This window comes from Gorilla gorilla, chromosome 14 (assembly GCF_029281585.2).
Source record: "Gorilla gorilla gorilla isolate KB3781 chromosome 14, NHGRI_mGorGor1-v2.1_pri, whole genome shotgun sequence".
In the NCBI taxonomy this organism is placed as follows: Eukaryota; Metazoa; Chordata; class Mammalia; order Primates; family Hominidae; genus Gorilla; species Gorilla gorilla.
Genome location: NC_073238.2, coordinates 126,632,900 through 126,660,801, shown reverse-complemented (window position 1 = coordinate 126,660,801; position 27,902 = coordinate 126,632,900). Strand labels below are relative to the sequence as shown.

At 44.9% G+C, this 27,902-nt stretch overlaps 1 protein-coding gene and 1 long non-coding RNA gene across 4 annotated transcripts in view; both read right to left on the bottom strand.

The window, feature by feature from the left end:
• The window catches only part of LOC101129018 (collagen, type I, alpha 1b-like), a 719,603-nt gene that overhangs the window by 206,007 nt on the left and 485,694 nt on the right, over positions 1-27,902 (bottom strand). The window lies entirely within an intron of this gene.
• Positions 3,831-12,403, bottom strand: LOC134757093 (uncharacterized). Its single transcript, XR_010130704.1, has 3 exons — positions 12,219-12,403; positions 4,926-5,020; positions 3,831-4,109 (listed from the first exon to the last, which is right to left on the bottom strand). It is a non-coding gene; the product is annotated as an uncharacterized lncRNA (long non-coding RNA).

The following is a 27,902-nucleotide window of genomic DNA, read 5'->3' as shown; positions in this document are numbered from 1 at the left end:
ACGCGTCCTGTCCCTGGGCTTTGTCACTGTATTCAACCACGCAGTCCTGCTCCCGGGTCTGCATAAGTGCGAAGGCTATTAAACAGCAGAATATCTAAACTGCTCCTGCAGGTGAATGCATGTGGCACGCCTGTGAGTTGGGCTGGCAGAGAAAAGATGCTAAAATACTGATGGAGGAAGTGGGGGGCAGTGGTGGCCACATTGCTCCTGACTTCTGGCAGCACCAGCGGCAGCCAATTAGCCGTGGGGTGGCATGGGTGGCCTCCAGGGCCTGCCGGGAGGTGCTGAGCTGGCGCTGGGCTGTAGCGGGCTCTGCGGGCTTCTGGCAGGAAAATGATGGAAGGCCTGGCCTGGATTTTGCTGCCACACAGATACATGCGGGTGGCATCATTGCCAAATGCACAGACAGCACACCAGATGAAAACAAGGTGAAATTCCCGCAGAAACCTTCAAACGCAGGGCTGGGAAAGCCTGTGGTCTCCTGGTTGTTGCATAAAAGATTCTCTTTTTTGAAACAACAGTCTTTTGTAGATTTCCCCCATGGCATCCTGGTCTTATGATATTTTACGATGCGCTTTGGGTTAGTTGGAGCCTCTGCTAGGTTTTTACCACACGCTTCCCACAGGCTGCTTCTTCCTCTGCCTTCACCCCAAGGGTGATGAAGAGGCTGATGGCAGCCCTTGGCTCTCCACGGCTGCCTTGTTGGGCGCTGCTTTCTTGTTGCTTACTGTGGATCATGACCTCCAGCCTGGTCTCACCAGGTTCCCCGCTCCCAGGCTCTAGGTCTGGGGTCCTTTCCGACACTCCACTCCCCCTCCATGCCCTCCCTCTAAAGCCCAGTCACATCTTGCTATTTTCCCTCAGCAACATCTTTCAGACCCTCTCATGCCTTTATTCACACACCTCAATATCCTCCACCAAAGTTCTGCTTCTCCAAAGTTCTATTAACCTGGTTTTTGTAACTCAGTCAGCACAAACTTTTATTCTCCATGCATTGCTATAAAGCTAGCCCCGCCCTTCCTAAACTTGGGAACACAACATTTGGCCACATCAAATTTGGCTACAGGGCATTCTTACACATCTGCAGAAGACCCAAGCTGTGAGAGAGATAGATGAGACCAGTGTCAGAATGAAATGGAGGTTTGCTGACTGGAAAATGCCCGAAGCGTAATTATTTATTTTTTATTTAACATTGAAAGTAGAGAAATATGATTTAGGTAAGAATATAGGTAGGGAGACTTACATTGAGCAAAGAATTTTGCTCAAAGTAGATAAGGTGACATGTGCCCAGGAGGGCCCTACAGGGTGCCCTAAGACTGCCTTCAGTCTGCCCACTCACCATCCTATCCATAGGGCACCCTCACAACACTAAAGGTGACTTGGGCAGGTAACTAACATAAACATGATTGATGACAAAATCAAGATTCAAAATCGTCGTGAGGGGTAGGAGCCCCAAACTGAAACCAGTGGTGTGCTGAGCGTCTTGCAAGGACTGACGTGCACGTCTTTTCCCAAGTCTGCATTCAGCAACGTTGCATAGGGGGGCTGGAATCTGCCACGGTGAGGGGATTGCACCAGGGACATTGGCACGCTGCAAGGCAGCTCTCTTTCTGCTTTCTGGAATCTGCCACGGTGAGGGTATTTGCACCATGGACATTGGCATGCTGTGAGTCAGCTCTGCTTTCTGGAATCTGCTACGGTGAGGGTATTTGCACCATGGACATTGGCATGCTGTGAGTCAGCTCTGCTTTCTGGAATCTGCCATGGTAAGGGCATTTACACCATGGGCATTGTCATGCTGTGAGTCAGCTCCTTCTGCTTTCTGGAATCTGCCACGGTAAGTGCATTTACACCATGGGCACTGGCACACTGTAAGGAAGCTCTCTTTCTGCTTTCTGGAGAGCCGGTTGCAAGATATTTATCAAGCACACCACCTAGTGAAACTGTATAGCCTTAATGCAAGTGAATCATTTCACTAGTTCTTGACCACCTAATGTGAAATTTCTACAGAATTTCAGTCTGTCCCCTGATCTGCTTTGGTACCTGAAATGAGTCTTGGTACCTCGCCTTACCCGTGTAAGTGCTGGAGCAACAGAACACGCACCCCCACACCCCGCTCTGGAGCAGGGCAAGCCTCGTGCTGGATGGGAGGTGACACTGATTCTCCCCCACCCGAGGACAGCGCTGGATACCTCGAACCAGAGGCCACCACGTATACTTCTTCCTATTCAATAACTCTGTGGTTTTGCTGAAATGTTTCATCGCTGACCAGCTTTATGAACTTGGGTAGTCACATCCCCTCTCTGAGGCTCATCAGAATCATTACTTAGAAACTGTGGACAAGAATGCTAATTTCAAAGTAGCACTGGCAGGATAAAATTACAGATGAGTGTAAAAATGATTTGCATTTATTCGTTTGCCTGTGAGTCTTTAGTGCTAATCAATCTTCCATAAAATACACCAGAATACCACATTATTTGTGTGTGATTAAGTAAAATACAGTTTAAGATTCTGACCTACTATTTTTCTGAGAAGCAGTGAAAATTTTAAACATTGACAAAAATTGTTTGCCTATGTCTTAGCTCATACAGAAATGATAATTTATGGATAGGTTTATAGAGAATTTATCAAATGGACCCTGTCGTGTAAGTTTGCTGGAACCTTAACTGAAGGTGTTGTTGGGCTTGGACTGGCTTGGGTTTGGACTCAGGAGCGTGATGATGTAGCGATGGTGCTGACGACACTAGCTAACGTTTATTAAGCACTCACTCAGTACACAAAGCATGGATCACAGGCCCCGCCACTCATGCTTGACCTGCATCTTCCCACTTCATCCTCATGACACTCCTGCCATAGCTTACCATTATTGTTGCATAGTAAGAAATGTGCCTGGTCTTTGTCCTGGGTTCCTAGGAGGTAACATCTAAGCCTGCGGAATTTCCCGAGTGATGGGAATTTGTTACTCAAGGAGGTCCCTAGGCATCTTAGGGTCTGCATGGGGCTGGCCACACCAGAAAGGCCAACTATGCAATTACAGGGTGGGGCCGCATGGTATAGCCGACCTTTGACCTCCCAAAAGGGAGGACGCTTGAGAAGGCGCTCATCACCTGGGCAGTGATCCCTACAGAAGGAGGCCCCGGTGAGAACTCGCAGACGTGCGGGAGGGGAAGTGCCCCCTGCCCCCTTCCACAGGGAGAGGGCCCGGGAACCCCATGTTGGGACCCTCCCAGTCTCGACCGGCCCTGGATGCGTCTCCGCTGGCGAGTCCTCAGCGTGGCCTCGGTGGTAGAGCTGCAGTGGTGAGGACAGAGCTTTTCTGAGTTCTGCGAGTCGTTCTAGTGAACTACGGACCCCAGAGAGGCTGTGGGAGCCTTGAACTTGTGGTCAGAAGTGAGAGTGGCCTGGGGAGCCGCAGACTTGGTGCTGGCATGGAAGTAAGTGCGATGTTGGCGACTATGCCCAAACCTCCGACTCCAATGCCAACGCTGGGGGGTTCGTGCTGGGAATGTATCACAGCCCACCCAAGTATTCCCTCCAATCCTCTGGTGGGGAAACTGAGACTGCAGATGGGAAATAGCCAGCACCCTCCTCCCCTCTAGTTTGCGACATGGATGAGCCAAACCCTGGTGTGGGCCCTCCAAGCCACGTTGCAGGAATGTGTCCTGTGAACACGGACTTTCCTCCAGATCGTCTTGTTAGAGAACACCATCAAAAATAATGAGAAAAGAGGGTTTCCCCATGAGGGCGCATCTCTAGAGAACGGGGAGGAGCGTCTCCTGTGCCGTGATCCAGGGCTTCTTTTTGGTTTAATGAACAAGAGCACACAGGCCACATTAAATGGTGTTTTTTAAATCTCATCCCAAAACAATAAAAACAGGAGATCCCCGTAGACACAGGAGTGTTCGAGAAAAAAAAAACATTACATAATGGGCTAAGAAAAGCGCTGCATTTGACATACAAGTGAGCTTTGCTGGCAGCCACACAATGCTGGCCTCTTCTCCCTGTATGCTCTCGTGAGCCGGCTTTCCTCAGCTACTGGGGAACAGGATGTGATTTTTCTTACGCTGCGTTGAATGCAAGGAATTTGTTTGTTTATTTTCATTCATTTCCTATGGATACAGGCAGATGTGTAAGTTGAGCTTTAACTCACAAAAGTGCCCACGGATGCATTGATGTGTTTTAAGCCAGGGGCTGCACAGAGGCCTTGCTGCGGCTGTGTCTGCTCCATCCTGAACTGATGATTACAGCCCCAGAGAACCTGATATTAAGCTGCTCTTTGAGTCTTATCCAGGCATAATGTGCTGCTCTGTTGAAAGGCTGGCGCTGGGAGAAGACGCAGAGGGCGTCACCACAGCCATTACGAGGCCATCATGCAGCCAAACCCACACTTTCCGCAGCCAGCGGCAGGCAGCCCGGTGAAGGGGGCGATTAGAAACCGGGCCCAGCCCTCCACGGTAACAAGCTCAGAGAAAGCCTATTCGGGGACAGCTTCTGCAGACAGGGGCAGCCCGTCACACTCTGAAGAGCAGAGACTTCGCGCTCGTTTAAAAACGTCAACTGCTTTGGGTGAACTGGCAGCAGGGGCATGGGCACAGCGTCCCTCGGGCGAGGCAGGCACCTTCCACCCTCACAAGACCCATCGTACATCCCTCTCGGCCACCCAGGGAATGGAGTCAGGCTGGCTGAGCCAGCATTTGTCTCCCCGCCTGTCATTCTTTTGGGGTGCAACCTTGCTCTTTTCTCTATGTGCTCTGAACCTTTTCCTACGCGGGGCAGGGTGCTTTGAGCCTCGCCTGGGGGGCCTTAATGAAGTTTTATGGCAAGACCCTAAAACTCAAGCAGCGGAGAGAGAGGTGCCCTAAAGATGGGCTTCTGGTGACAAAGGCAGATGCGGCAGAGGCCAGCTCTTGCTGTGTCTTCCTTACCCAGGAACCCTGGGAGTTTCTCGTGAGCCTACGCGAAGCAGTGCTGCCCCAGGGAAGCCCCTGGTGGCTCAGGCTTCCATGGAGTCCATGTCCACCTGAAAGGTACAAAAGGCAGTTGAGCAAGAGTGACGTAGCACCTTGCAGCGCCATGCCGCATGCCGCCAGTCAGGGTTGGCTTTGGAGGAACATGCCACATTCTAGTCATTTTTCTCCCATACACAGTGCACCTGTCGCTGTTCAGGGACAAAAAGCATTTCTGATTGCCAGGCTGACATGGAGGTCACAGAAGGTGTGCTCCAAAGTACATCAGTGAGGGCAATTAAAAACTAAGCCCCTCTGGCCACTCTAGATTTAACCAACCAAGAAAGGAACCCGATGATAACAATGGCCGACCACTTGGATAGATAAATCAGCATGAACATAAGAGTGCATTCCAGTGACATCAACCCTTTGCTGTGATTAGCCCAGGCAGGGACGGTGGCAGTGGGGGGGGCCCGGATTGCCTCTGGGATATGCCAACCCTTGTCGTGATTAGCCCAGGCAGGGATGGCGGTAGTTGGGGGGGGTCAGGTTGCCACTGGGATACGCCAGCCCTTGTTGTGATTAGCCTGGGCAGGGACGGTGGCAGTGGAGGGGCCCGGGTTGCCACTGGGATATGCCAACCCTTGTCGTGATCAGCCCGGGCAAGGACGGCGGCAGTGGGGCGGGGGGGGGGGGGGGGCCGGGTTGCCACTGGGATACGCCAACCCTTTGCTGTGATTAGCCTGGGCAGGGACAGCAGCATGGGGAGGCCCGGGTTGCCACTGGGATGTGGGTGGGCTGTGTTTTGTGTGTGATGTTGATTCACTTAGCAACTGTCCTTGACCCCAAACTAAATACCACATATGCCACTTTGTATTCTTTCCCCATCTTTTCCGGCGTAGGATGAGACCCGAGCTTTGGTGTGCCTGCGTCTGCATTCTGTCCAAGGATGCCAAAGCAGATGTTTACACTCTGAGATTTATCCGTGGAATATGCAGTGTGACTCACGGTGAAATTGCAGAATGAGATAAATTGGCTGAAACCTGGCTCAAAGGTGGGTTCTAAGGTTCAGATGGAGTTTTTCAGTGTTACTATTTATAGTGGTGAATCTGAACTCTCGGCCATGTCCCAGAGCAAGGAGCAGTCCCCTGTGAGCCCGCAACTGTGTGATCACGGCAGCAGGACATGCTCAGAGGGAATTTGTCCAACCTAACGCCCTCATGGGAGCCAGTTCCCTCCTGTCTTAAACTGTTCAATTTTTGTTTTTTAGATCCAGCTATCTTATTATGCAGAGCATCTTTTTTATACGCCTATTTGACTTTTGTGATACACTTTTAATGTCATTTAAAAATTGGGCTTCAGGGTTGCTTTTGGCCAGGTGGGGTGGCTTATGCCTGTAATCCTAGCACTTTTGGGAGGATGAGGCGGGCAGATCACCTGGGGTCAGGAGTTCGAGACCAGCATGGCCAACATGGTGAAACCCCATCTCTATTAAAAATACAAAAATTAGCCAGGTGTGGTGGTACATGCCTGTAATTCCCAGCTACTTAGGAGGCTGAGGCAGAAGAATCAAAGAATCACTTGAACTGGGAGGCGCAGGTTGCAGTGAGCTGAGATAGCACCATTGCACTCCAGCCTGGGTGACAGAGCGAGACTGTCTCAAAAAAATAAAAATAAAATAAGAATAATAAAAATTGGGCTTCAGAAGGGAAAATCTCAACATTTTAGAATCAGTTTCTGGTGCAGCTGAAGGAAGCACAGAGTTGCTGTCTCAAAGCATGGATGTCCCCACTGGGTTCCTGCTGGAGCTCCCAGGCATCTCAGAGCTGCCGTCCCAAATCACTCCAGAGCTTCCTGCTGCCTGAGGTCTGTCCCTGCTCCTCCCGAAGTCACTCCCCTTCTCTGTGGCTCAGCACCTAGCTGTCCGTCCCCTCGACCTCCTTCTCAAGCCGCCACTAGATCCTGGAGCAGCGAGGGTGCCATCCTGTCTCGCTGACCCTTACAAAATTCCCCAATCTGTCTATGGAGATGGCCTACCCACAGCCCTCCTCCACGTCTTCCACAGAAGTTGTTTAAAAACGTGATGAGTTTCCTTGTGAAACACGCCCAGAGGCCAAATCAGAGCAGAGTCCCCTGCATGGCCCTCCCCTGGCTGTTGTGTTCCCTCTTGTACTGTACCCCGTTTTCTGGGCCCAACCGTGGGGACCCCTCTCACTCTCTCCAGCACGGGACTTGCTATCTGGCCTGAGGGCTTTTGGACACACGTCCTCCACCCACCTCCTAATTCACCACTAACCACATCTTAGGTTTCTCTTTCCTGAGGGGATGGCCCTCCCCTGAAGGAGGCTCCCACTGTAACTCAGGCCTCCCTCTACCCCAGGGAGGTGGGGGCCTGACCTGGTGCATCTGGGAGGAACGCTGGGCATGTCTATCCTGGCCCTCCTTCTTTCTCCTGGGAGTGAGGAGCCCAGGAAGCATAATCTCCCCAACTCCATCACGCCACAGGGGCTGAGGCCACGTGGGCACAGCTGCCACGGCTACACTCTGGGGCTCAGGGAGCAGGCACCTGGCTCGTACAGAGGGCATCCTGCAGCCTGGGCTTGCTAGTGACTACCTTACTTTGCTGAAGCTGCAATAACAAAACATCTCAGACTGAGTGATTGTTAAACACCAGAAACGTGTTGCTCACCATTCTAGAAGCTGAGAAGTCCAAGATCAAGGTGCTGGCAGATTCCGTGTCTGATAAGGGCTTTTTCTGCTTTGTGAGTGGTGCCTCTTTTATAAGTCATTAATCCCATTTATGCAGGCTCTGTCCTCCTGACCTAATCCCCTCCCAAAGCTCCACCTCTCAATACTACGGCATTGGAGGCTAGATTTCAGCACAGAAACTGGGTAGAGCTGGAACCTTGGCCTCCATCCTTATAAAGGTGCTCAGATTCTGGGTGTGACTTCCTCAGAGAGCCTGGACATGTTCAAATGGCTCCTCCGTTTGGGGGTGGTTTCCCCCATGCTGTCCTTGTGATAGTGAGTTCTCATCAGATCCGATGGTTTTATACAGTTCCTCCTTCACATGCTCTCTCTCACCTGCCACAGGGTGAGATGTGCCTGCTTCCCCTTGTGCCATCATTGTAAGTTCCCTGAGGCCTCCCCAGCCATGCGGAACTGTGTCGATTAAACCTCCTTTGTTTATAAATTACCCAGTCTCGGACCGTTCTTTCCAGCAGTGTGAGAATGGACTAAAGCAGACAGGGAGCATGTCTCCTCTGTTCAGGACTGACACAGGGTGCCCAAGCTGGCACCAGCCGCAACACCCAGAGGCCTCCACGTGAACTCCGCTAGCCGTCTGCCCTTTCCTAGCTCAGAGCCTTTGTGTGTGTGGCTCCTCCCACCCTAGATGCCTTTCCCACCTCTGTGCCCATTCACACGTGCAGGACCCACCTGGCCCTGTACCCAGCACAAGCCTTCCCAGCCTCCTGCTCTCGGAGCTGAGGGCCCACTGGGAACGGGGCCTGCCCACTGTGTGGGGCCTGGAGTCTGCTTTTGTAATGCTGCCTTCCTCTGTTCCATTAGGGTTCCAAAGACAGATCATGGCTAAGGAAGAGATCCTGGAGAAGGCAGAGCTGTTCCCCTTATGGTGATGGCGATGATGATGAGGTGACGATGACGGTGATAATGATGACGGAGATGGTGTGAACCATCCCGTAGTGAGCACCTGTCTGTTTTGGGTGCAGGATAAGTGCCTTACACATGTGTTCTCTCTTTGCTCTGCTCGTCTGTAGCTGTAGAAGGATGACTGATGTGTGGGGAAGTTAGACGGCTACGTGCGAGACCAGCAGCTGGAATGCGGCAGGATGCCATGGCAACCGACCTCTGAACCCAACCCACGTTTCCGACGGGCCCCGGCTCTGTTGGGAAATGCCAAGTGTCCGTGCAGAGGGTGGACCGTGAAGGATGCACAGGCCTTTTTGATGTGCACTGGGCAGGGACCACCTGTTGACTTGTTCAAGTAGAAGTGTGAGTTGGCAAAAGCCCAGATTCACTTTTCTGTGTCCTCTTTCACTTTCATCTGCGTGTGTTGGGTTTATACATATGCATGCACGTGTGTGTACATGTATGTGTGGATAAATGCACATGTGTGTATTCATGTGCATATGTATACATATGTATATGCTCCCATGTGGGTGTACACACAGTACACATATGCATTTGTGCATTCATGTGCATGTACATCTGTATACACTCCCACATGGGTGTACACACATGTATTTGTGCATACGTGTGCATGTACATGTTAGGGTTTATGTATACGCTCCCATGCGGGTGTACACCCATGTATTTTTGCATGTACATATGTATATGCTCCCACGTGGGTGTACACAGATGCATTTGTGCATGTACATCTGTATATACTCCCACATGGTGTACACACATGCATTTGTGCATGTACATATGTATATGCTCTCATGCGGGTGCACACACATGCATTTGTGCATGTACATATGTATATGCTCCCACGCAGGTGTACACACACACATGCATTTGTGCATGTACATATATATACACTCCCACGTGGGTGTACACACATGCATTTGTGCGTACATGTGCATGTACATCTGTATACGCTCCCACGTGGGTGTACACACATGTATTTGTGCATGTACATATGTATATGCTCCCACGTGGGTGTACACAGATGCATTTGTGCATGTACATCTGTATATACTCCCACATGGTGTACACACATGCATTTGTGCATGTACATATGTATATGCTCTCATGCGGGTGCACACACATGCATTTGTGCATGTACATATGTATATGCTCCCACGCAGGTGTACACACACACATGCATTTGTGCATGTACATATATATACACTCCCACGCGGGTGTACACACATGCATTTGTGCGTACATGTGCATGTACATCTGTATACGTTCCCACGTGGGTGTACACACATGTATTTGTGCATGTACATATGTATATGCTCCCACGTGGGTGTACACAGATGCATTTGTGCATGTACATCTGTATATACTCCCACATGGTGTACACACATGCATTTGTGCATGTACATATGTATATGCTCCCACGCAGGTGTACACACACACATGCATTTGTGCATGTACATATATATACACTCCCACGCGGGTGTACACACATGCATTTGTGCGTACATGTGCATGTACATCTGTATACGCTCCCACGTGGGTGTACACACATGTATTTGTGCATGTACATATGTATATGCTCCCACACAGGTGTACACACATGCATTTGTGTGTACATGTGTATGTACTTATGTATATGCTCCTACGTGGGTGTACACACATGCATTTGTGCATACATGTTCATGTACATGTGTATACGCTCCCACGTGGGTGTACACACATGCATTTGTGCATATGTGTGCATGTACATGTGTATGCATGTGTGTGCACATTCACAGATTCATGTTCATACGTGCACATGTGTATAGACATATCGTTCATATTTCCCCATGAAAAAGACACATTCTGCTTACAGAAGCCTTTCCTCGTCTGTCACATATTTCCTCTAGCCCTTAGTTTCTAACTCTTTTTTTTTTTCTCCTTTTCCTTTTTTAGAGTGAGGTCCAGTGAGCGTGTATTGAACTGGTCAGATCTCAAGTGCTACCATTCAATGAGTTCTGACCAGTGCTCGTTTGTGAGTACCCCACATCCTGAGCAAGCTACAGAGCATTCCATCACCCCAGAAGGCAGCTTGTGCCCTCCTGTCACCCCCACCTGGTGCCCCATCACATGTCTGTGCTCTTCTGTCGAGTTGATTTAACTTCGCCTGGGGTTCTCCGGCATTCATCTCCTTTGGAGTTTCTGCCATTCTCCAGGGTCTGATTTTGTTTTTGCTCCCAAGACTTACTTCTAAATTCACATTAAAAAGTCTTCATTTCACACAAGAGGGGCCAGAAACATCTCTCTGTTGTTCTCCTGCCCTTAAGACCCACGGCCACAGGCCACTCCTGTCCTCCTAGAAGCTGGTCGCAGGTTGAGCAGGGATCAGAAAGCTGCATCAAGTGGACCCAGTCACTCACATTTAATATTAGGTTGGTGGAAAAGTAATTGCGGGTTTTGCTACTTTTTTTTAGTGACAAAAACGCAATTTATTTTGCAACAGCCTATTAGTATTTACTGTCCTAAGCTTTTTGTACGTGTCAAACCTCAGGATACACCTGCGGATCCACACGGCCAGCACCCTCATTTAGAGATGAAGAGACTGATGTTCAGAGTCAGATGATCTGCCCGGAGTGGCCCACGGGCGAGTGCCGGAGGCCGGCTAGGCAGCAGGACGGAGTCACCCTGGAGTGCTGCTCTCTAGCCAGATCATTCCCTTCGCTTCCGGAGCGTGGGAGAGGCCGCCTCTGGCTGCTTTTGTGCAGCGTAGAATGATGTCTTTTGTCACGGTGTCTGGGAAGCTGGAGAAGGTGCACGCCCTTCAGGAGCCCCACCGAGTCCCAGGCCTCCGGATTTCCTCTTCCTAAGTCTCCCCTGGGGTGTTCTGTAAAGTCTTTTCCTGCTCCTAAGACCCTCCTGCTACCACCCCCTCTCCCCGACTTCTCACTTTTCCTGCTCTTCCAGTCACCCAGGTCTGCTTCCTCTCCCTGCCCGTGAGCCAGCCTTGCCCGGAACCCGCGGTGATGACTCCCAGTGGGTGCTACTCAGTCCCTCAGGCCCCCGGCAGATGGTTCTCCTGCGCCCATGGCTCCAGGGCTGGGGTCCCCGGCCCCCCAACTCCCTCCCTGGCCTTCTCTGTGGTCCCCTCCCTTCCCACTCCCTCACTGTCACTGCTCCCAGCCCCTGGGGCGGAACCAGACCCTTCTCCCTCCACAGCACGGCCACCCCCCAACAGCTCGGGCTGCCCCTCCAGACTCGTGGTGTCCGTGAACTACCTGACGGCCGACTGCTCCCAGACCTACACCCCAGGCCGGCGTCCCCGTGCTCCAGCCTCGAGGGGTTCCAGCCGCTCTCTGGGCATTTGCACCGAGACGCCAGGGAGACACCGCATCTCCCCCAAGGTTCCTGTCTCAGTGAACGTCTCCGGCCCAGAACCCTACTCGGCTTTCTTACCTCCCCTTCTTCCTAACCTACTTCTAACCACTCGCTGTGGCTTATTCATCTCAATCCCAAACGGCTCTCAAAAGAGGCTTCTGGTTTGCCTGCCCTTCGTCACGGGAGTGGGGAGCCACCGTCCCTCCCACAGCCCTCCAGCGGCCTCCGGGCGCCCACCGGGCCCGTCACCCGAGGCTTCTCGATGGGACAGGCTGTGCTGCGCTCCGAGAAACGGACATTCTCTGGCTGTCACGAGGGTCGTTAGAAAACAAGTCACTTCCGCCAGCAGCGCAACTGTGCAGGAATCTGATCCCCTCCCTGACGCGGCTAAGAATAACGTGCCTCGTTAGCACATTCAAAACAGCCGCACGAAATTACACGGGGCGCGCTAACAACCACGTTGGCAGCTCAGCGTGGGGTCGCTTTCCTCCCATGCAACTCCATGGGAATTCTTAAACACGCTTTCTCCCAGAGCAGCAGAGGCGCGGGGCGGGCCCCTCTGGAGTGAGCAACATGTTCTTATTCTAATTATGCTGGTAATTAGAGCGCAGATCTTTGAACCTCAACCAGCCACGTTCCCGCCTCCAGGACTCAACGCAGGATGAGAAGCGGGTCTGAAGGTTTCCTGCTGCCCAAGGCTGTTTGCTGCTGTTGTGAAGGGACTTTAAAAAATAAACCCACCTGTGGATTTGTGTTTGTTGTTTGTTTGTTTCCTTGCCTCGTCATAAATTGCTGGTGTCCAAATCACTGTTTTGTGTTCTGTATATATTGAAGCAAACGGCAAAGAGCCTTTCCCTCTTTTTCATTGTGATTTGAATTTTGTGGCATGCGAGGGCTGACATTTCATTATTTCCTCTAAAGCTTGGAATCGGAGACCAGTGATCTAAAGGAACAGTATAGGGAGTGCATTTGTTTCGTTTTCTGAGGTCTGCATTTGTCTGTGCATTTGAATAGGGCGTATGTCTTTGGTTGGGCAATGAATTCCTCCATATCAAAATTTTCAAATATAAACTGAGCCAAATAATCAAGCTGATTTACAAAGCGATTTCTGCAGAATGAATGATAGCCTTAAGTAATTGCCAGAATAAGTCCCGCAAACCTTACGTTTATGACAAGAATGAATTGGTCCATTTTGAGGAGTGAGGGTAAATAAATACTCCAGGCTCTGAACAAACCAGGGAAAGACCTGGGTGTGGAAATCCAATCTTTTGCCATCACTGTCAAAAAATGTATTGAGAGTGTCCTATAAGCATGGTGCTGAGCCACATACTTTGGGTGATAAGAGATGTAAAAGGCCTCTGTGCTCTGTGATCCCCTAGCCAGTGAAACACAAGTGCACATACCTGTATATTGAATGTCAGGATGCCTGTGCCAACTGTGGTAGGTAACCAACGTATAGCCCAGGGCTCACAGGGTGACAGAGGAAGGGGTCTCTTTCCAGCCCCAGGAAGATCTTGCTTGTCTATCTTGCTCTACCTGACTTTTTTTTTAAACGTCCTTATTAAAAAATAATAATTCTTAAGATTATCCCATTATGTCTATTTTCTGTTATATCTAAGCTATATAAAATTCTCTAGCCAAATATTTGAAAAAAAAAAAGCTTCTAAAATGCTTCTTTATTGAAGGAACAAATAGAAAACCCAGGGTTGGAAAAATTAACCCTAAAATCAGAAACAGTTCAGAACTGCAATCAACCAAATGTAGGTTAAAGGCAGGATCTTTAAGAACAGTGAGAACACTCAGCCTGGACCCTCAGCAAAAATGGGAGACTTCTTGGTTCCAGACATTTAAGACCTTAGACATTTTTGTCTAATCATTAGTTGACCACTAAGATAACTGAGCAGAGACTTCATTGGCCACACATGATTTTAAAAATTATAGACTTTATAAAATTTGTTTAGGAAATTTACTAAACAAATAACAACCAGCCTGGAGGAAGGGGAAGAATCTGATTTCCAGAGCTGGCGCATTATATTACATAAAATGTCCAGCTCTCAACAAAAAGCTATGGGACAAGGAAAGAGACAAGAAAGTGTGACCCACACACAAAGTAAAAAATATTTGATACAAATTATCCCCGGGGAAGCCCAGACATTGAACTTTTTAGACAAAGCCTTTAAATCTTCTATTGTTAATATGCTCAAAGAACCAATGGAAAGTATGAAAACAATGTCTCACCAAATCAAAAATATCAATACAGAGGCAGAAATTATAAGAAAATAACCAAATAGAAAGTCTGGAGCTAAAAACTACAGTAACTGAAATTAAAAATTCACCAGAAGGAACCAATAGCAGATTTTAGTAAGGTTAAAGAATCGGCAAACTTAGAGATACATCAACTGAGATTATTCATTCTGAGAAACAGAAGAAAGAAAATGAAGAGAAATAAAGAGAGCCTCAGAAACCTGTGGGAAATGATCAAATAAATAAACATATGTGTAATGGGAGTCTCAGAATGAAAGGAAAGACAAAAAGGGAAAGAAAGACTATTTGAAGAAATAATGGCAAAAAACTTCCCAAATTGAATAAAAAACATTAATCTATATAACCAAGGAGCTCTCTGAATTCCAAGTAGTGTATCTTTTGACAAAGACAAATTTTCAAAGAAACTCTTGAAAGCAGCAACAGGGAAGTGCTTCATGACATACGAGGGATTCTCGGTAAGATCCACAGCTGGTTTTACATTAGAAACTATAAAGGCAAGAAGGCAGTGGAGTAACATTTACAAAATGCTGAAAGAAAAGAAAGTCAAGTAAGAGTTCCGTATCCAGCAAAACTGTTCTTCAAAAATGAAGGAGAAATTAAGACATTTCCAAATAAACAAAAACCTGAGAGACTTTCACTATCAGATCTGCCCCACAAGAAATACTAGAATCTTTCAGGCTGGAATGAAAGAACATTAGACTGTAACTCACATCCAAATAAAGAATTTTTTTCTAAAGTACCACCAGTAAATGTAATATAGCTAAATATAAAACACAGCATAAAAGTATTTTTTGTTTGTACCTTTCTTCTCCTATCTGATGTAAAAGGAAATAGCATAAAGCAACAATTATAGATCTGTGATGATAGACATGCATTCTGTAAAGATGCCAATTATATGATAATAACAGCATAAATGGGGGAGGATAAAGCTACAGAGGAGTAAAGTTTTGTGTACAATTAGAATTAAATTGGTATTAATCCAAACTAGACGATTTTAAGATACTAATGGTAATCCTCAGTCAACTACTAAGAAAATAACTCAATAACTCAAACAATATACTAAAAGAAACAAGGGACTTAAAATTGTACACTAGAAAATATACATTTAGCACAAAGGGAAACAGTAATGATAAGATATGGGAACCCAAAAGACATAAGGCGTATAGAAAACAATTAGCAAAATGGCAGATGTAAACCAGACCTTATAAATAACTACATAAAATATGAACGAATTAAATGCTCTAGTCAAAAGATAGATATTGGCAGGATGAATAAAAATGGCATGATTCAACTATATGCTGTCTGCAGTGATATACTTTATTTCAAAAGACATAAGTAGGTTGAAAGTGAAGGGATGGATAAAGATATACTGTGCAAACAATAACCAAAAATGAGCTGGCATAGCTATACTAAAATAAACTTTGAGACAAAGCTGCTACTAAAGACAAAGTAGGACAATTTTAATGATAAAAGATCAATCTATCAAGAAGATATAACAACTATAAACAATATGCATTTAAAAACAGAGGCTAAAATACACGAAGCAATGACTGACAGAATTGAGGTAGAAATAGTTAATAATAATACTCAAATACTTCAATATCTGACTTTTAATAATGAAAGGAACGATTACACTTAAGATCAATGGATAAATAGAAAGTCTACAAAACACTATATATTAACTAAACCTAACCAATATATACGTAACATTTTATCCAACAGTAGAATACATACTCTTCTCAAGTAAACATGGAACATTCTCCAGAATAGACTAAATGTTAGGCCATAGTGTATTCAGTAATTCTAAATTTATTGATTAAAAATTTTTTAAAGGATTTAAATTTAAATTTAAAATTCAATAAATTTAAAATGATTAAGATAATAAAGAGTATGATTTCTGATCACAATGCAATGAAACTAGAAATCAATAATGGAAGGAAATCTCGGAAAATTAAAAGGTGGAAATAAATTTACATCCTCCTAAATAACCCATGAGTCAAAGAAGAAATCACAAAGGAAATTAGGAAGTACATTGAGATGATTAAAAACAAGGACACAGCATAACAAAACTTATGGGATGCAACTAAGCCAGTGCTTTTCAGAGTATTTATAGCTGTATGTACGTTTCTAAAAAAATAAAAATTTCAAATCAGTAAGCTAACACTCTTAAGACATTGAAAAACGAAGAGCAAAATAAATCTAAAGCAAGCAAAAGGAAGAAAATAGTAAAGATGAGAGTAGATAGAAACAAGTAAAATCAGGAATTAAAACCAATAGAGAAAATCAACAAAAGCAAAAGCTTTTCTCTTTTCAAAGATCAATAATATTGATACACTTTAGACTGCGAAGAAAAAGAAGATTCAAATCACTAAAATCAGGAATGAAGAAAGGAATAATACTCCTAACAGAAATAAAAAGGATTACAAGTGAATGCTATGAACAGTTACATGCCAATGAATTAGATAACTTAGATAAAAGGTGCAAATGCCTAGAAAGAAACAAGCTACTGAAACTGACTCAAGAAAAAATTAAAAATCTGAATAGACCTGTAACAAGAGATTTAATTGATAATCAAATAATTTCCCACAAAGACCAAATAATTTCAATGGTAAATATTACCAAATATTTAAAGAATAATGAATACTTTTTCTTTATAAACTCTTCAAAAAACAGAAGAGAAGGGAATAATTCTTAACTCTTTACATTAAGCTAGTATTACTGTGATCCCAAAGCCAGGCAAAGACATCACAAGAAAAGAAAAGTGAATACATATGAAAATTGATCATGCTAATAAAATAAGGAATAAATGCCACATGGTTAACTCACAAGATAAATCATTTGACAAATCCCAACATCCTTTGCTGATAAAAAACAATCAACAAATTATGAATAGAAAGGAACTTTCTCAACCTCAGAGAAGACATATATAAAAATCCATAGTTAATATCATGTATAATAATGACATACTGAAATATTTTCTACTAAAATCAGGAACAAGACAAAAAAAGAAGTGCTTTTAAGAATTTTATTCAACATTGTACTGGATATTCTAGCCAGAGCAATTAGGTAAGGGGAGAAAAGCATTCAGATTGTAAAGAAAGAAGTAAAACCATCTCTATTCACAAATGACCTAAGTGTGCATATATGATATCCCCAAAATCCACACACACAAAAATTAGTATAAACAAGTTCTGCCCTGTTTCAAGATACAAGCAAATATCAATTTTATTTCGATATACTACTAATGACCTGTCTAAAAATAAAATTCAAAACCAATTACATTTATAATAGCATAAAAATTTAACAAAATAAATGCAAAACTTGTACACTAAGAACTATAAAATGTTACTGAAAACAATTAAAGAAGACCTAAAAAAATACAAAGACATTCACTGTTTACAGAACAAGGACTGAATAGTATTAAGATGGGAATATGCCCCAGATTTGATGCTATCAAAATCCCAGCTGGCTTTTTTGTAGACATTTTAAGGTAAGCCTAAAATGTATATGGAAATGCAAGAGACCCAAAACTGCCAAGACAATCCTGTAAAAGAAGTTGGACGATTCATTTCTTGATTTCAAAACTTACTAAAAAGCTAAAATAAACAAGGCAGTGTTGTCTGAGCATAAGAATAGACTCATAGATCAATGGAGGAGAAGAACTGAGAGTCCAAAAATCAACCATCACACTTAGAGTCAATCAATTTTCAATCAAGGTGCCAAGACAATTCAATGGGCAAAGGGTTGTCTTTTCAACAAATCGTGCTGGGACGATTGGATACCCAATGCAAACAAATAAAGTTGGACCTTTACCTGATACCCTATACAAAGTTTAACTGAAAATGGATCAAAGACTTAAACGTAAGTGCTAAAACTGCAAAACTCTTGGAAGAAAACTTAGGCACAGAACTTCATGACCTTGAAGTAGGCAATGGTTCTTAAATATGGCACCAAAAACACAAGCAACAAAATAAAAAAAAAATAGATAAACTGGATATTATTGAAATTATAACCTTTTGTCCTTCACAGAGACAACACCAAGAAAGTGAAAAGATAAATCTACAGGATGGGAGATTTTCAAATTATATACCTGACATAGGTCTAGTAACCAGAATATGAAAAGTACTCTTACAACTCAACAATAAAAAGACCAGTCACCTAATTTATAAAATGGTCAAAGGATTTGAATAGAACGTCCTCAAAGACAATATACAAATGGCCAATAAATGTAGGCAGACGTATTCAACATCATAAGTCATCGGGGAAATGCATATCAAATCCACAATGAGATATTGCTTCATACGTGCCAGCTTACTATGATCAAAAAGATAATAAGTGTTGATGAGGGTATGGAAAGTTGGAACTCCAATTCTTGTCTGGTGGAAATACAGAATGTGGCAGCTGCTATGGAAAGCAGTGTGAAACTTCCCCAAAACTTAAACATGGAGTCACCATATGACCCAGAAATGTTACTTATATACTCAAGAGGATTAGAAACAGACACAAAAATTTGTACACATATATTTACAGGAGCATTATTCATAACCAAAAAGTAAAAACAATCCAAAGCTCTATCAATTGATGAGTGAATAAACCATCTTCCAATGTGAATTCACCATTTTGCATTCCCACCAGCAGTGTGTTCCCGTTGCTCTCATCCCCACCAACATGTGCTGTGGTCAGTTTGCTTCTTTTCTAGACATTCTGAAGGGTGCCTATTGGTTTGTTGTTGTGGTTTTATTTTGCATTTCTGTGATGACTAATGATGCTGAACTTTTGAGACGGAGTCTCACCTTTGTTGCCCAGGCTGGAGTGCAATGGTGCAATCTCGGCTCACTGCAACCTCCACCTCCTGGGTTCAAGCAATTCTCTTGCCTCAGCCTCGCAAGTAGCGGGGATTATAGATGCCCACCTGGCTAATTTTTTTTTGTATATTTAGTAGAGACGGGTTTCACCATGTTGGGCAGGCTGGTCCCAAACTCCTGACCTCAGGTGTTGCGCCTTGGCCTCCCAAAGTGCTAGGATTACAAGTGTGAGCCACTGTGCCCCTGGCCCGATGTTGAGCATTTTATGTGCTTATTTGCCATAGTAAAATATGTTTAGTTTTTGCCCATTTTTTAATTGGTTGTTTACTACTTATTGTTGAGTTTTGACTGTTCTTTAGGTATTCTGAATATAAGTCCTTTGTCAGATAAATAATTTTCAAATATTTTCTCCTAGCCTTTGGCTTTTCTTTTAACAGAATCTTCCATACAGCAAAATCTTTTAGTCTGGATAAAGTCTAATTTATATTCTTTGTTTAAAACATCTTGTTTCGGGTGCTATTGCTAAGACTTATTTCTTTGCCTAAGATCATGAATATTTTCTCCTATCTTTTCTTCTAATAGGTGTGCCCTTACCATACAAGACAGCAATCCCACTCCTGATATTTATCCAAGTGAAATGAAAACTTGTTTGCACAAAGACCTATACATGAATGTGTACAGTAGCTCTTGCCATAATTACCAAAAGTCAGTCACCAGCCAAATGTTCCTCAGTTGGGGAATGTGTATTTCACCGCACCACGGAATGCCGAGCAGCATGTAAGCACCAACATGGTGACCCTCAAGTGTTTTATGATGAGAGAAGGTAGGCTGGGCATGGTGGCTCTCACCTGTCATCCCAGTACTTTGGGAGGCTGAGGTCGGTGGATGGCTTGAGCTCAGGCATTTGAGACCAGCCTGGACAACATGGTGAGACCCTGTCTGTATGGAAAATACAAAAAGTAGCCAGTCATGGTGGTGCGTGCCTATGGTCCCAGCTACTCGGGAGGCTGAGGTGGGAGGATGGCTTGAGTCTGGGAGGTCAAGGCTGCAGTGAGCCGAGATCATGCCACCACACTCCAGCCCGGGTGACAGAGCAAGACCCTGCCTCAAAAAAAAAAAAAAAAGTCTCCAAATGTTACATATTGTACTATTCCATTCATATGTCATTCTGGAAAAGAAGTGATCTATGGTTATCAGGGATTCAGGGTAAAGGGAGGTGTGGCACGAAGCTGCACTGGGGAGGTGGCTTCGAGGTGTGGTGAAAGGGTTCTGCATCTTGGTGTGGTGGTGGGTACATGACCATACATATGGGCCAAAACTCACATAACTGTATACCAAAAAGGGTGAATTTTATTATATGTAAATTGAAAATAAAATTTTAAAAAACTAAGGAAGGAAAAGTATTCAGAGATGAACAGTGATGTGTTGATCAATGGATTGCTATAAACATTGAAATACTTCCCTTAGGTTATTTCACTTATTAAGATGCTAACTCTTCAATGGCAGCAATGAACTATTACTAATCTCTGTGTGCTTGAACCTCATTTATTGCCTGGCCCATAGTAGCTACTCAAGTGTGCTGAATGAATCTTACTACTCTTCTTATTTTCAACCTGCACTGTTTCTTGGTGGCTGTAGTGATTATGTTTGATCTCTATGAACTTCTATGTGTGAGAAAGTTTGTATGCATTTTGAAACTAGCGAGGATAATGTTGATGTGGTTTTATATTTTTTCTACTGCTTAGTCAACCTTGCTTTCCACTGATTCATATTGTTGTTATTATTACATATAATATGAGGAGGTTATTTTTCAAGACCTGATACTATCTTTATTAAATTTGTTCTTATTTGAACAGTAGTACTTTTGATTATTGCCTGAATTCCGGGGTTTCTGTAAGCTATGTTACTTTTGTTTTGTTAGCACTACTTAGACACCGCGTATTATCAGTGCTTTCATATTGGCAGTGCAATATGCTGCATTTCAAAAATCTATGAATACATGAGCTGAGCTCAGGGATATTTTAGATATTAGCATGAACAAGGAAGCGTCATTGGTTTTCTATCTCCACTGATGCGGTGTCACTCTGCACATAACTCATTTACCATTCCTCAGCAGCAGCAACATTTTATCCCATGAAGATCTCCAGCCTCTCTGGATGACAGACTCGGGTAGCAGGAAGAACTCTGTGTGGGGGCTGCACGTCCCACCATCAGGCCCAGAGCGTATTTCTATACCACTCTCTGCATGGGTGGTATAGAATGAATATTTTTGATGAATTGGAATCCAGGTCCCATTCTCATGAATTTCAAGGAAGGAGTACTTCATGGAACAGTTAGCGCACCCAGAATTGTAACTGTGGGCACGACACCATCCTCAAGACCAGTGCTTCTCAATGGTAGGTGAGTGTGGATGCCTTTCAGACCCTCCGGGGCCCTTCACTAACTCCAGATTCCACCTGTTCCCAGGGACCCTGGGACCCACTGCCAGAGCCTGCAGCAGCTCCTCAGCTCACTTCCACTGTCTCCCATGAGGGCAGATGGGGTAGGCAAGTAGTCCAGGCGTCTCCAAAGGGGTTGGGTGGTTTAATTTAAAAACGAATGATCTTTGTGCTAAATCCATGTCCTCTGCTCAGTGCTCTTCTCGCCCTGGCACCTGACTCTCCCATCGCTCTCTGCTCCGAGCACGCCCTTCCATCCTGAGTCTGAGATGCTGCTCTATGCAGGTGCTTCCACTTCTCCTGCCTGCCTCCCATGGTCTGGCATGGTCCTTACCCGCTTCCCAGGAGTGTTGAGGCCACACAGGCATGTCCCAAACACTTCCTGTGTTAGTGATGCCTGGTTTCTGTTTTCAGAGCCCAGTTCTCTCCTGGGCCTCAGATGGGGAGGGACAGCTGCCTCCTGGGCATGGATGAGCCACACAGGGTCCACCCGAAACCTTCACCTTCCGGAGACCCCGCCCTTCCATGTGCCCCGGGACAGCGAGCCCCCTTGTCTCCACTTAATCCATCAATTTGGAAAACTCAGCAATTCTTGATTTTTCCCTTTTCCTAATCTCATACGCTCAATTGATCAACCATCCTATGGATTCTGCTTCATAAATACCTTTTTTTTATAGTACTGCAGCCCACAAACTCCTTAAAATTATGGGTTCTGTAATCGTGTGTTATGCATTACGAGTTCTGTAGTCATGTGTTATGCTACGCTATTGAAGGCTTTGGAAGTCTGTCTCGTGTGTGTCCATGCACGTTTTTTGAGAGTAATTTTTTCTAGATTACATAGATCACCAAAGGCATGCATGCCCAAGCGTTAATATTTGGAATGTGTATCAGCTGAGTTAGGCTTGGTTAAGCTGAAGTCATTATCATTTATCACCAATTATCATTGTCTCTGAATTTGCTCATGTTTTTCCCTTGGCCAGGAATTCCTGTTTCAAAGCTCATCCATCTTCACTGGCAAAGCCATGCTCTTCCCTCCAAAGGGCCCTGCCACGTCTTCTTTGTGCCCCCTTTCTCCACCCGACGTCCCCATGCAGATGTAATTGTTGAGTTCTCGTGGCAGCAGCATCCAACATTATCTACCTGAAATAGTCATAAATGCAGAGAGGAGAGGGAATGTGTGCTCATTGTCACGTTTTTACAATGGCAAAACCTCTAAAAGTATACCCCCTGTTTGTCGACACATGTAGGATTGCCTGAATGGAAAAACATCTACAAAATATCTTCATGGTCACATGAGATTCTTTTTGACTAAATAACTGGATACTACAGCCTCGCCAACATGACACACGAAAGCAGGCAGTGAGCATGATGGACATCAAGGCTGTCAAATGAGAATTCTGTGCTCCTCTCCAGTGGCGCCTTGGTGGGGTTTTTAGAGAAAACCATACCTCTGCGGGAGCTTTGAGTGTGTCTTTGACTTGCTGGAACTAATTCTCTCTGGTCCAGGATATGTAAGAAGCAACTGGGAGATGTGTCTGTTGGGGTCCCTGGGTCTCCGGCCTCACTTGGCTGAGGAGCTGAGATAGAGTGAACTGTTGCCACGCTCCTCCACCCTTCCTTTGTCTCCTGTCTTTGCTGAGTGACTTTATAGTTCTTCCCACCACAAGTGGAGGGAACTTCTCTGCCCCATACTGTGGGCTCCATCCTGCATTGGCCAATGAGATGTTGGCCAACTTGAAACCAGCGAGGAATATGCTCAAAGGATGAAGCCACAGGCCGGGCACGGTGGCTCATGCCTGTAACCCCAGCACTCTGGGAGGCTGAGGCGGACAGATCACCTAAGGTTAGGAGTTCAAGACCAGCCTGGCCAACATGGTGAAACCCCATCTCTACTAAAAATACAAACATTAGCCGGGTGTGTTGGCATGCACCTATAATCCCAGCTACTTGGGAGGCTGAGGCAGGAGAATAGCTTGAACCCAGGAGGTGGAGTGGAGGCTGCAGTGAGCAGAGATCATGCCATTGCACTCTAGCATGGGTGACAAGAGCAAGACTCCATCTCAAAAAAAAAAAAAAAAAAAAAGACGAGGCTAGCCCTCCTGCTTCTTTGCTGCTGCTCACAGGAAGAGCATGTCTTGGAAGCCTTCTTGCTCAAGGAGGAGGAGAGGTGCAAGCACAGAGGTGGACACAACCTGCAGTGGAGAGCCTGCCCCAGCCGAGCCCACAGGAGACCAGCCCGTCTCCACAGAACCTGCGCATGTGCGAGGGGGCGCTGGCAAGTCCAGGATCAAGGGGTAGGCTGCAGGCTGGAAACACAGGCAGGAGCTAACACTGCAGTCCTCCTTCTCTGGGAAACCTCGGTCTTTGCTCTTAAGAATGTCAGCTGATTGGATGAGGCCCACCCACATTAGGGAGAGTCGTCTACTTGACTCAAGAGTCTCCCGATTGTAGGGAGATCTACAATCTTCTACGAGAAAGGAGATTTCAAACATGATTCATATTTGGATCATGATGTTAACATCTACAAAGTATCTTCATGGTCACACTAGATTCTTATTTGACTGAATAACTGGATACCACAGTGTCACCAATGTGACACGTGAAACCAACCATCACAGTGAGCATGAACAATGGTTATTTTAGCCACTGCGTTTTGGTGTGGTTTGTTACCCAGCATAACAGGACCAATAGCTAACTGATACAGAAGATAAAGTAAATTGGCATGGAAGGCTGTAGAGTTTTGTGTCTCAGTGCAGGATATGCTAATGTGGGAAGGGGATGCTTGGCCTATGTGTTTTGCGCACCTGATCAGCTCTCAGCACACAAAGCCAGATAAAATAAGCTCCACGATATGAAGTGGAACCAAAACTAGGGATCAGTCATTCACCGGTGGTGATGATAAACAGCCCTTCCTAACAATTATCTAGTTAAAACACCATTAACAATTAATGACATACATCACAGAACTTATTGAACCCATTAAAGACTAATTTACTGGCTATAAAATTATGGCATTAGGAATTTACGGATCATTACCTTTTATTCTGGAATGAAATATTGCTGACTGAAACTCTTAGAAACTGTTGAAAACAATTACTCATTAAAGCCACATGAAATTAAATGATATGGCTTAGCAAAGAGGAAGAAAAGAACCCAAGCAAAGTTTGAAAATTTTTTTTGAGGAGAAGCACTAACTTTGCACAACACTGAATGGATAAAGATTATATTTTCAAACAAGATTAAGATCTACAATTAAAGAATATGAACTAAGTAATTTTAATGTGCAATGAAATCTTCTTTTTGGGAAAACGTATTAGATCATGACTGATAAAAATTCCGATCATGATTAATCACTGCTAGCTATTTTGGAACACTATTAAAGAGAGTTTAACAATGCTAAAATTAATTAACTAATTCCTCTAAAAGGGTTTAAAATATAATACGATGCAACAGCTGTTGCAGCTTTAAATACGATTATTTCCTTTCCACCCTGAAACCAAAATTTGCCAGTCAGAAATCAACCTCATTTGATTGCAATTTCCAATTTATTGCTTGGTAATGAGATCAACTTAACCGTGATGAATGCCTTGTTTTCTAAGCGACCATATGCACAAGAGCACATCCCAAAGTATGTGGGATGTGGGATGTCCCCTCCTCCATCTGCCTGCGGGAGCAGCCCTGGATAACAAGCCCACAGAGCTCAGGGGCCCCGCTCCATCTGCCTGCAGGAGCAGTCCTGGGTGGCAGGTACACGGAGCTCAGGGGCTCTGCTCCATCTGCCCGTGGGAGCAGTCCTGGGTAACAGGCAGGCACAGGGAGCTCAGGGGCCCTGCTCAATCTGCCTGTGGGAGCAGACCTGGGTGGCAGGTGCACAGAGCTCAGGGGCCCTGCTCCAGCTGACTGCGGGAACAGCCCTGGGTAGCAGGAGCACAGAGCTCAGGGGCTCTGGTGGGAAGAGGACATGCACACACAGGCTGCTCTAATTTTTGGATTCTGGTTCTAGAGAGTGATTGAGCAAAATGAGCCCGAATTTCTGTCAGAAAAACATTGAGCTTAGAATACATTTTTATAACAATAAAACATAGAATTGCAAAACTTGAGAGCTAGAAAAGATCAAGTCCAAACTTGTTTTGAAAATAAAGGAACCAAGGCCTGAAGAAGTCAAGCAACTGGCCCAGGGTTATGCAGTCGCCAAGGTTATGCAGAATTAAACCCCGCGTCTCCTGAATCCCCCAGCAGGGTTTCTGCAGCAAGCACTGTTTCCAGGTGGCCCTCTGGAGGGGCTATTTGCTTATACAGAGTGGACGTGAGCTTTCCCTATGGCAGACAGACCACGGGTCATCAGGTAAGCACAGAGTTACCTCTGAGACACTCCTAAAAGAGAAAACATTACCAAACAAAACTCCAGGTCTCTCCAGAGAGTCTTTGGATGCCATGTACCTGCTGTGCTGGGTTCTCCTCCTGCTACTTATATTAAACAACAGCAACGTTTTTATTCAGGCAAGAAAGTGAAATGGTTTCCTCAGCACAGAGGGGCAAAAAGAATCCCTCGCCCCCTGCAAGCACCATTATATTACGGTCGCCATACAAGCTCTATGGGGGCTTCCAGGGAGCTGCTGTGTTCCATGCTTGCTGAACCAGAGAGGCCTGCTTCAGGTTGACTTTAATTCTTTCCAAGAGGCAGAAAACTGCCAGTGTCGCAATAAACATACGTGTTCATGTGTCTTTATAGCAGCATGATTTATAATCCTTGGGGTATATACCCTATAATGGGATGGCTGGGTCAAATGGTATTTCTAGTTCTAGATCCTTGAGGAATCACCACACTGCAAAGACTTGGAACCAACCCAAATGCCCATCAATGATAGACTGAATTAAGAAAATGTGGCACATATACACCATGGAATACTATGCAGCCATAAAAAAGGATGAGTTCATGTCCTTTGTAGGGACATGGATGAAGCTGGAAACCACCATTGTCAGCAAACTATCGCAAGGACAAAAAACCAAACACAGCATGTTCTCACTCATAGGTGTGAATTGAACATTGAGAACACTTGGACACAGGAAGGGGAACATCACACACTGGGGTCTGTCATGGGGTGGGGGTAGCGGGGAGGGACAGCATTAGGAGAAATACCTAATGTAAATGATGAGTTAATGGGTGCAGCACACCAACATGGCACATGTATACAGATGTAACAAACCTGCAAGTTGTACACGTGTACCCTAGAACTTAAAATATAATTTAAAAAAGGAAAAAATAAAATAAAATGAAAATAAAAAAAAAGAAAAAAAAGAAAATTGCCAGTGTCTCAGGGGATTGCTTTCTCTGGGGCTTCCAGACCATCTTATAATGTGTTAAAATTGCCAGTTTGCCTGCTCCTGACTGCACCCCAGAGGATCTGTAAGACCAGCACTATCAGTCAACAGGATAATACCAAAGAAAGTCACAAATTTCAATGCACCAACTTTAGGTCCGTACCAATTGGCTTTAAATATGCTTGGACTTGAGGCACCAAACACAAAACGAACATTCAAGTCGCCTCATATGAACAGATGTGCAGAGGAGCTGCTCGTATTCTTTGCTCCTGCATTCCCTACTACATAAATAAGAGTGGGTTGTAAGCCATCTACAATTCTTAACGCCTCAGTGCTAACTTGACAACAAAGCAGCAATTTTCTTCTAGAGAGGGAGCCATTTATTTTCACTTGGTTTTAATTTTTCCGAAACCTAATTATGAATATACATTCTTGCCTTGAAGCTTATATTCTAATTGCTGAACTAAATAGTTGACAAATAATAAAAACAACCCAGTAAATAAAAGACTAATACATTCACTGTTGTTCTGAGAAGAATGATTGGTGCACACATAATGTATATTATAATATTCTTACAAACCAATTTCTACGCGGAGGATCATTAACTGTATTTTCTATAAAACCAAGATTCTGATTCTGTATCCGTCCTGTTCCTGGGGCAGCCTTCAGCAAGTTCATACCTGGGAGCTGATGGACATGAAGAAAATGTACATCAAACGCGCTTCTCCACGTTGGAAGGGCCACTCAGCCTCTAATCGTCCAACCGACAGGCAGGCAGGAGCAACAGTCTCCAGATGGGAGACTACAGTGAGTCGGCTTGCTAGCTAAGTTGCAGCAACTCAAGTTGGGGGGTTCTTTTTCTTCCCTTTTTTACTCTCCATAAAAAAATGACGGTATGTCCCAACACTTGTAATGGGCATATCCTAAGAGTGTCCCTCCCCAAATTCTCAAACAACACTGTATTCCCAATAGCATGCAATAAATGATACATTTCAAAAATTGAAATAGCTCATTCAGACTTTAAATGTATAAACATGGGATCAAAATTGTTCACGAAGCTGTTGTCTGGTAGAGAGTTACTCTCCTAGATCACTTCTGTCACC